Here is a 10,228-nt window from a genome sequence, read left to right as displayed (position 1 = left end):
TTTTTAAAGTTCTGTAATTTACTCTGGTAAGAATGGTTTCTGAAATTAAGGCCGACTCTCATGGCGGAGAGGTTAGCACATCACGCTATGATGCCAGGGGTCCCGGATTTGAATCCCAGCCTGGGCATGGATATTTGTGCGTGTCCATTCATCAATCTCATCATGTCATTGCTCATCCACATTTTCGCAAATTAGCCAAAAGTGGCAGAAAAAGTGAAGTAAAATAAAGCAAATCAATCAACCAATAAAGGTTCGAGATTATCCTTGCACAAATGACCTACATGTAAAAACAAGCAAACAAACGTGATAAATAGTGAACTTAAAAATGCAGATATGTTGTTGAGAAAAAACAGGTTAACATATAAATAATATGCTGAGAATCCGTAAATGCATGAATGAACAGATTTATTGAGAATCCATATGGAAGAAATAACAACATGATGAAATAAAATAATATGCAGAGGCGCCATAAAAATGTATAAATAAATCTGTCCAGATAATGCACATATTTGAATAATTCGGATATTTCAAATAATCCAAATATCCAGATTTGGCCATTCCTACTTCATACAGATTTGCATCAACCAGTTATAGCAATATTGTAGGGAAACTTCTTAGATGCATAAAAGCACAAAGATTCCTATGGCTAGGGCATGTAGTGAGGATGACAAGAACTTGAAACCCAAAAATAATTTTATGAGAAATGCTGCATTAAAAAAGAGGGAATCTATAGTGCTTCAAGAATCACTCAACCCTATTTTGATCACATACAACATGACAAATACAATGGGATCTTTCTGCATTAAGACGACCAACTGACTGAAATATATTGCAATACTTCTGGAGTTCACTCCTTATAGAAGATTCTAGAAATTAAAGGAGCAAGTCAGTGATCTTGATAAATTTTGTTAGTCTATTTAGAGGAAAAAAGCAGCCCATTTTCTGCAGTGAGACTAAATGCCATTTTAGTGGCATACCATATCTGAATTATTAGCATTTCAGAATTTTCCAAGTACCCATTATACTATAATAAAAACTAAGTTTTTGTTACAAGTCCACTTTATGTATAGATAGGCTAATCTGGGCTGGACCTACAGTTTAAAGTTGGACCCGAACCACTATGTGCCTCCACTGGGTATGAAACTCAAGATGCCTTGATCTAAGGCGGTAACCGGGAAGGCAATGCAGGACTTCTGGATGAATTCTTGATTGTGCCTGTTGCCTGGTTTGATTTCATCCCAGATTCCATTGTTGTAATGTTAGTGCATGAGATGATTACTCACTCAGCAGTACGCACTGCTAGTGTTGCCAAGTGCAAGGAAATTATGTGGTAGCAGGTACCTTGTAACAAAATTTCAGGGTAAAAGTATGATTTGGTTTGAAGTCCACTTTATGTTCAGGTAGCTCAGTTGGGGACTCATTGTCCCGAGTATTCAATACATAGTACATTACAATGGAGAGAACACTAGAACGGCGAAGGATCTGATACCCCCTAGAACAGCGGAAAGGGGTTACTTTGACCCCTCATAAGAAATGTATTTAAAAATTCTAGTTATTTTAGAATTGGAACATATTTTTAATTTATATTATTTTCTATGCATTATGTATTATAATCAAAGTGTTTAGGTAGTTTGTAATCAAAATGTATAATCAACACCTGAACACTCCAGAATATGCAACATTTCACCACAAGAAACTGCTAGTTGATGTGACATGTTCGGAGACGTCCTTCCCGGTCCAAGAACACTACCTACATGACGACATGTAAACTGTGACAAGTGGGAACATGCTATACAGGATGACACAGGAACGCCAACCTAACGGTGATATTGCAGCATGCATAAATGAAACTTTACAGAGGTTTCCGCTGTTCTAGGCGTATAACAGGAAATTTCACAAAGATATTATATTTTGTAGATTTTAATATACCATTTTAAAAAGGACAAAGATTTATGAAAAGTCACAAAATTTCAAGGAAAAATAACAAATATGGGATGGTTATTAAAGAAACTGCGAAGGTAGGGGTCATTTTGACCCCTCCCGCTACTCTAGTGTTAAAGTTGTTTCAATTAGTTGTCTACAGAACGAAAAAGTCATTGGAAACTAACCTCTTATTCAAATGACAAAAAAAAGTACATAGTCTAAAGGAGCATAAAAGCACTACAGGGAGAGCAAGCTATCATTCTGGAGATATCACATTCCCTCCTCATTATTTGCCCAGTCTGTGACAAGTTGTGATCTTAGCCCAGGTACGACTACAAAACCACCTGCCACTGTTTCGGTTAGATAAAGCACAGCATTGAATCCTACATTTTTTTAGTATTCTTGCTGAGAATAAAGAGTAGCATATTGTATTTACCACAAAACTGTTAATGCTCCAACATTCACTACAAGAATCTACTAATTGTCATGCAAGGTTGTTATTATTTTGACAAGACATTCAAGATATCTGCTGTTACTAACTTTTTAACAGGTGAAATACAATCAGTGGACCCATTTGTACTCATTGTGCTATTCTGAAAGCAGTCACTGCTTCAAGTTTCAATTTAGTAATTAATGAATTATTATCTTCTTTACATTATGCACCCCTTGAAATTCAGACAAAACATAAAACAAATAATGTGAATCAACTGTTGCAACTTCACTTAATGTTTATAGAATAATTGAATTATTCCTAAACTTTAAGAGAAACCCACCAAAAGTAAGATGATGTACACTTGAAGCATAAAAGACATGTATTACCTTTAAATATGACAATGCAGTGTACTAAGCTACTTTAGTACTTTAGTGAAGTCACTAAATGAATCGATACCTTTGTCCCAGATACAGTCACTGACACACACACGTTGCAATGATTCTTCTTAAAGTCAATGGTATCATTCCAACTCAGAAGTGTCCATGACTGTACAAAAGATATACTAATTGTCTAACAAAGGTGTAAAGTAACAAGTTCTCTCATCTAATATTTACATCATGAAATGGCAATTAGACAAACAAACACAAACGTATGATATCACAGCTTAAGAGTTTAGGAAATTTTCAGGAAAAAATGACCTATTATTTTTTTACCAGTTATGGTGCTAAACCTTCTTTGCCAGAAGTGGAAATATATATTCATACCTATTTTTTATCAGTGACATCTGATACAAATTATACCAACTTCTCATAAACCTGAGTGACCATTACACCAATCAACCAATGCTATTCCATCTCTCCACTTAAAAAACACACTATCACAAGAAAACAACCAGGTACCTCAGAACAAGTCCTATCAGTAATATTTGCAACAATACAACCAGCAAGTGCCATTCGACAAATTCATTCTTCCCAACATTAAAGCAATATATTCGTCTGCTACCTACAATACTTAGTGGGTTAAATAAAACCGTGTCCTGTCCAGTAAGTTCTAAGAAGTTTTTGATCTTTCAATCTTTTACTCGGTTCCTCTCTGCAATTGGAGAAATATTTGGGGCCGTTTACAGTCAATGTATATATTAGAGTTAAGTGCAATAAATAGTGGAAGAATATATATATAGCAGCAAATATCGTGAATTTTTTGGGCAAGGATGGCATGTTGCTGAACTATACAGAAATTCATGTTATGAAAAACTAATTCAAATTAGGTACTTCGTTAGTCCATGTTTATATATATTTTTTTACTTGTTAGAGCTAGAGGCACATATTTTTGGTAAATAAAAAAGCAAAATTTCGGTAGAAAAACAAAGTCTATTTCGGGTTCAAAAGCGATAAATAAAATAAAATTTCAGTGTTATAGCGGTGAATAATCACATCAAAAGTGCTATATAAAATGACATTTTGGTTTTAAAATTGTGAATATAATCCTAAATTTGATTTAAAAACTGCAGTTATTACACAAAATAAACTTACCCCTTCTAACAGCACATTTATGTAGTTACCAAGGTATTAAGTTTATTTGTGTGTAAAGGAGCTCGTTTTTGCTTCTGAAATATTTACAGCAGAATTAATCAATTTTTTGTGAATTGCATAACTCACAGGGTATTTAGACTTCAGAAAGTGTCGCGTCTGTATATAAATGGTAAATTTCGTGTTTAAGAGTATATTTCGCATTTTGCAGTTCATTTCGCATTATTTCGTGACAAAACAGGGTAGAAAAATGCACCTCACACCTTTCAGAAACATGAAAAATCAACATTACAGCATGTTATTTCATATTTCGCGTTTTCGTCAAAAACGAAATTTGCATGCCTCTAGTTAGAGCACATTTTAACCATTTTTCGGTCATTGTTTGTACATAAAGAACCCCCCCCCTTTTTTAAATACAGTGGTCCCTCTGTAATCCCGCCCCTCCAGTAGTCTGGTGTTGAGCGAGTGGTGAGCATGAAAGGGAAAACAAGTTACTGCATGTCGGTGTCAGAGACCTTGGCACGAGATAAACACTAGGCTCAGTATAGCAATCTGTACGCATCATGAGGGAGAAGAAGGGAGAAGCAGAAGCTGTTAAAACAATACCTCACAACGCTGCCATGGATTTCTTCACTACGTCCATTACATGGGCAGAAGAAAATGGTGCCTCCGCGAGTGATATCTTGGTGTTAAAATGACTTCAAGAAAAAGTGTTAAAAGTGTCATTTCAAGCAAAGAAACACAAGAAAATTGACACTTTTTTTTTAGACCTGTTGCCTCAAAGGAATAATACAAATACACTGTACTACAATGCAGAAATGTAATTTTTTATTTTATTTTTGTTATAACGTAAACCTAACGCAGGCCTAGTTAAGGTTATGTAAACTACAGGAAAATGCAATATGTATCTTGTTTCGTAATATGTTTTTACAACACTCATTTCCATTTTAATATATGTACATACGTATCAGGAGCGTATATTCTAGGCTAGCTAAGCTATCTGCGAAGCCTGAACTCTAGAGAATACGAGTAAAATGCAGGAGAAAAATCGATCAGAAATTGTAAATAAAATTATTCATATCAGTGAGATGATGATGGTGATTCTGGAGTTGGCAACCTGATTTCTTGTGAGTTGGTAACCGGATTTCCTTTAGTTGGCAACCTGATTTCTTACGAGTTCGCAACCTGTTTTCTTACGAGTTCGCAACCTGATTTCTTACGAGTTCGCAACCTGATTTCTTACGAGTTCGCAACCTGATTTCTTACGAGTTGGCAACCTGATTTCTTAGGAGTTGGCAACCTGATTTCTTAGGAGTTGGCAACCTGATTTCTTAGGAGTTGGCAACCTGATTTCTTAGGAGTTGGCAACCTGATTTCTTAGGAGTTGGCAACCTGATTTCTTAGGAGTTGGCAACCTGATTTCTTAGGAGTTGGCAACCTGATTTCTTAGGAGTTGGTAAACTTATTTCTTAGGAGTTGGCAACCTGATTTGTTAGGAGTTGGCAACCTGATTTCTTAGGAGTTGGTAAACTTATTTCTATTCATAGCCTAGGATCTTGTGACATAGTGATATAGCCCAGTCCTTTGCCTCAGTATACGCCACTGATACGTATATATTTTGTAATATTTTGTGCAATAAACATAGATTTTGCTATTAAAATGAGTTTTTTTAAATGAACTTCTACTAATCCGGCGTTTTCGTTAATCTGACAGTCCTCTGGTCTGATATCTGCCAGATTACTGAAGGATTACTGTATACGCTTGGCTATTTCTCTTGTGTCAAAGTAGAAGAATTTTGTTTTTTGAGTTTTAGGTCATCCACTTTATGCACGGACAGGCCAATCGGAACTGGATCAACAGTTTAAAGAGGGATCTGAACCATTGTGTGCCTCCACCAGGTATTAAACCTGGGACCCCTCGATTACAAGGTAATGTCATTACCACTTTACCCTTGGGGAGGCCTCTTTTTATATTGCAGAATCTGCACAAAGTAGCCACTCTACATTGAATCAGACTTGTTAAAGTGGACTAGCAGGAAATATCCAAGAATATCTTGGAGCATGATAGGGAAATTTTAAGTCACCAGTGCAAATTTTATTTCGCAGAATTATTTTGATTAGTAACTACACAAATTAATTGTAGGTATACAAAGTGAAACCAGACTCCTTTTCAAGGGTAAAGTAAATTATTCCATCACTATTCTTCACATACAGGGTTAGTAAAAAAACCCAGCATATTTCAAAATGTTAAACATAATCTGCACATCAATGGAGAGATTAAGGTTCAAAGTTTTGTTGTACAACAATTGGTTTAGTTCATGCACCAACAATGACGTTTTCATTTTTTTCTCATTGCGGGTAAATTACGATGCAACAGGAAAAGTTGTCTGTGCTCTAAAATTTGCAAAGTGTGAATCCATTGTGGAAGTGCAACGTTAGATTCAACAAACAGCCACCTCATCATAAGCAAATTTCAAACTTGGAACCTTGTTTGTTGGAAATAACATTTTGAAACCTGCTCCTTCTTTTTGAGTAACCCTGTATTTTCTTACTACTTACTGGACATCACCTCATTCAATCAGCAGAAATAATACTTATCATCAAGCTGCAAAATTCATCTTAGGGCCACATACATACTTCTTGTTAGGGGAGCCGAAACATTTCCATATTATCGCTGCTCACAATTAACTTTTCTTCCACTAAGCACACAACATAAATTTCTACCTTTTACACAATTAAAATATTTAAAAACTTACTCTTTCTCCTTCATAATGATTTAAATCAATTTACAATGGCAGATTTAGTGCAAATTTATAACTACCTGCATAAAAAAACATTAGTTTGATAATCAAGTTTCATAGATAAAAATAATGCGTGATTATTATATACAGACGCAACACATACACATTATATATACACACAGTAATAAGTACTCACATCTAACAGTAAAAAATATGCACTACTTTTATAAACAATCTACTTTGGTTTCTTTCTTTGTGACTCTTCATGTTTATAACTCTAACCTACGAACTTAAGTGGCTCTACTATTGTTTATGAAATTGAAAATATAGTGTAAGAGGTGAAATTTAATAACAAAATACTTTCAAGAATATACTGCGAAGGAGGTAATTGTGATACAATATAATAATGATTCATCAATGTTGTTCAATATCATTACCCCAGCAATGATCTTTAGAAATGGTCATGTAGTGAATTCTCACCTGATATAATACTGTACAAAGTCAAGGTCTGAAGTATTTAACCAGTGATTAACAAAGAAATTACCCAATACTACAGAGGAAAATTATTTTGTACACAAGAGCATATGTGAAATGCTACAGCTAGTATTCATAAACCAGGCTAAAATTTCCAAATATTTTTTTGGTTTCAAAGTTTAATGTTTGTATTATTATCATACAATATACATTTATACACCTACAGAGTGACCCCAACAAAAGAACCTTTGGCTAAAATTCTTTGCGCACTTTCCCCTTGATCCGTTGAGCTCGGGCCATAAGGAAGCCTGCTCCACTCTCCCCCTCCCCTCCTTGTGGGAGTAGTTCACAGGAGTTGCGGGTGTGCACAGGTTCTTTTGTTGGTGGTTCCACTATACTTCAATTTCGCATTGTCTTTGTCAAGAATGATAAGGAGCAGATGTGCGACCACACAAAATAACTTTTTCTTTTCACGGCACCCTTAGTGTTCCAAGATTTTTCCGCGGTGACCAAGTCAGAATGTGGGCCTATCTAACGCTTGCAACGCTCAGTTAGCGGAGCAGAGACTTGGACAATGACAGAGAGACAAAAGAAAGATGCAGGCAGTGGAGATGAAATTTTTAAGGATTATATTGGGGAAGACTAGAACGGATAGAATAAGGAATGAGGAGATCCAACAGACAGTGGGTGTGGTGAAGCTTCAGGACAGGATAGATCAGGCACAGATGAGATGGTTCGGACACATGAAGAGGATGGATGCAGAAAGACTACCAGTAAGAGCTTACAATGCACAAGGAGTGGGAATAAGGCCAAGAGAAGACTAAGACATCTGTGGAAAGAGCAGATAGCGGATAGTGTTAGAAGAGGACAAGATTGGAACACCGTGGAAAGAGAGGAGTGGTGGAAGACCAAGAAAAAATGGAGAGACTTGACTTCTATGCCGACCCAGCCAGAGGCAGGAAACGGCGAAGGATGATGATGATGACTACTGTTACAATTAACACTGTTCTGAACAAATAAGTTCGTGGTTCATGACCACCGTTCCAGTACTTTAAAAGAGAAAACTAAGTGCTATTTTCAGTATTTGAATTAAAATCATGTAGCAAGTGCTGAAAACTGAAGAATGACACAAGTAATGACTACAGCTAACTTGAAACTGCTGTAGTCACAAATAAAATTTGAAGTTTGTAGCATTACATACCAATGGCATAAATACAACAATAGCAGTCAGGAGGGGTGAATTTTTCCCCAGTACTTGCCTGCTCCATCCATGCCCAAAGATAACAAAATTTGCATTTAAAATAGCAATATTAATTCAAGCAATGTTGACAATTGATATTATTGGTGTCTACACCTATGCTCATTCTGTTTTTGTGTGTTTCACTAAATCTCCTGCTTCTCTAAACTTTGTTTCGTCATCTCTGTCTTTTTCTTAAGTTTCTCTTTTCATGGAAAATGCAAAGGACAAACAATTGAGTTGTCAATGATATTGACAACACTACTATACATGTCTAGGTAGTTCAAGGGGTCCGTCCCATGGATTTGCATCTGACATGAATTCGAAGCCAAAAATTGAATCTTTACCTTAGTACTATCTGGTTATGAATACGAGTTGCAACTTTCATTTCAACAAATTTAAATTCACACTCGTGTCAACACAAATTACACAATCTACCTTTAAAACTACTCAGTCTTCTAACATATTTCCAAAGGAAAAAAAATACTCCTACATATTTCTTACCCTCAGAGAACAGAGGCATCAATAGTTATACAATTCCCATTCAATTGGATGTAACCCTTTCACTACCGCTTGGGCATATGCGCTCGCCAAGCATCAATACTCAAGAATTCTAATTGAAAATAGTTATCTTCCATTGCTTCCAACTGTGTGCCCAGTTCTGTTATTCGATTATCGTTCTTATGAATATAGCAGCCACAATTTTCATGTACCTAGTTTTTGAAACAAATTTATTGATAGGAAGTTTCTTTTCTATCTTCAAGGTAAAACATTTGTATAATTCAAAAATATTTACTGTATTCCACAGAGTGGTGGTGAGGCCAAGAATTTAATAAGGGGAGTATATATGCATTTTTTTTTTTACAATCAGTGCTATATTTTTACTACCTCTGATTTTACTATGAATATATAACGTGACTTATGCACATATTTTTTTTGGAGTAAACCTGGTACAAATTAATTATATTATTTATTCATAATCATGTCGATTAGGTGCTCTTTAATATTATTATTCAAGATCAAAGTTGGCGTGAAGTGTTTCCTGAAGGGCTTATGTAATGTTCCTTGAATTCAAGAAAATGTGGTTTTACTTCTAAGCACTGTAAATTGTGGAAAAATCAGTATAACTTCTTAAAGGTCATGACAACCAATAAATCTCATGCACAGTACTCCTTCCCTACTTGAAGAATATACTCAAAATTGTCTATTAGCTACCTCACAAATACAAAATAATAGTATTACGGTCTTCCAATCTAGTGGGGGCTCATTTCACTTTAAACTTGAACTAGGTTGAAACAAAATTAGATTACAATAGTAAAAAGAGAAGAAGTTGAAATTTTACAAGTGAAAAGAAAACCATAAAAATGCATATTTTCCATTTTTGCATTATACACACTCAACTGTGGCACATACCTCTCATCAAAAGCAGGAATGGAGTAAGCAACTTGTAGAAGAAACTTTACTTGTTTTCTAATACCCAAGTTATTTTGTTTATTCTTCTCTGCATACTCCGAGAAATGCACGCTTGGCAACCAATGCTTTTGAAATGAATTCATGACTATTTTAATCTATTATTCTACTTATCCTTGCATTCCTGTACATAATAGACAAGAAAAACACACACTTTAATAACGTAACACACAAATGGCACAAAACATTCAAAGTTTGAATAACATATTATGTCAGAACGGCATATGTGATCAGGACTAGAAGTGTATGAACACTAACAACTAAATGGCTTCTGTTCAAACTAATTGCAATTATCAGTTTTTAGTGGACTGGATCTAGCTATACTGAACAGTGCTTCTTAAAGGTAATGCTTACATACAATAGTATAATTTGAGAAGAAAAAAAACATACTCTGGACACTTCACACAACAAACCAGTCAAAG

The sequence above is a fragment of the Lepisma saccharinum genome, chromosome 27 (genome assembly GCF_977018435.1).
Source record: "Lepisma saccharinum chromosome 27, izLepSacc3.1, whole genome shotgun sequence".
Lineage (NCBI taxonomy): Eukaryota > Metazoa > Arthropoda > Insecta > Zygentoma > Lepismatidae > Lepisma > Lepisma saccharinum.
Note: the sequence above shows the minus strand (reverse complement) of the source record.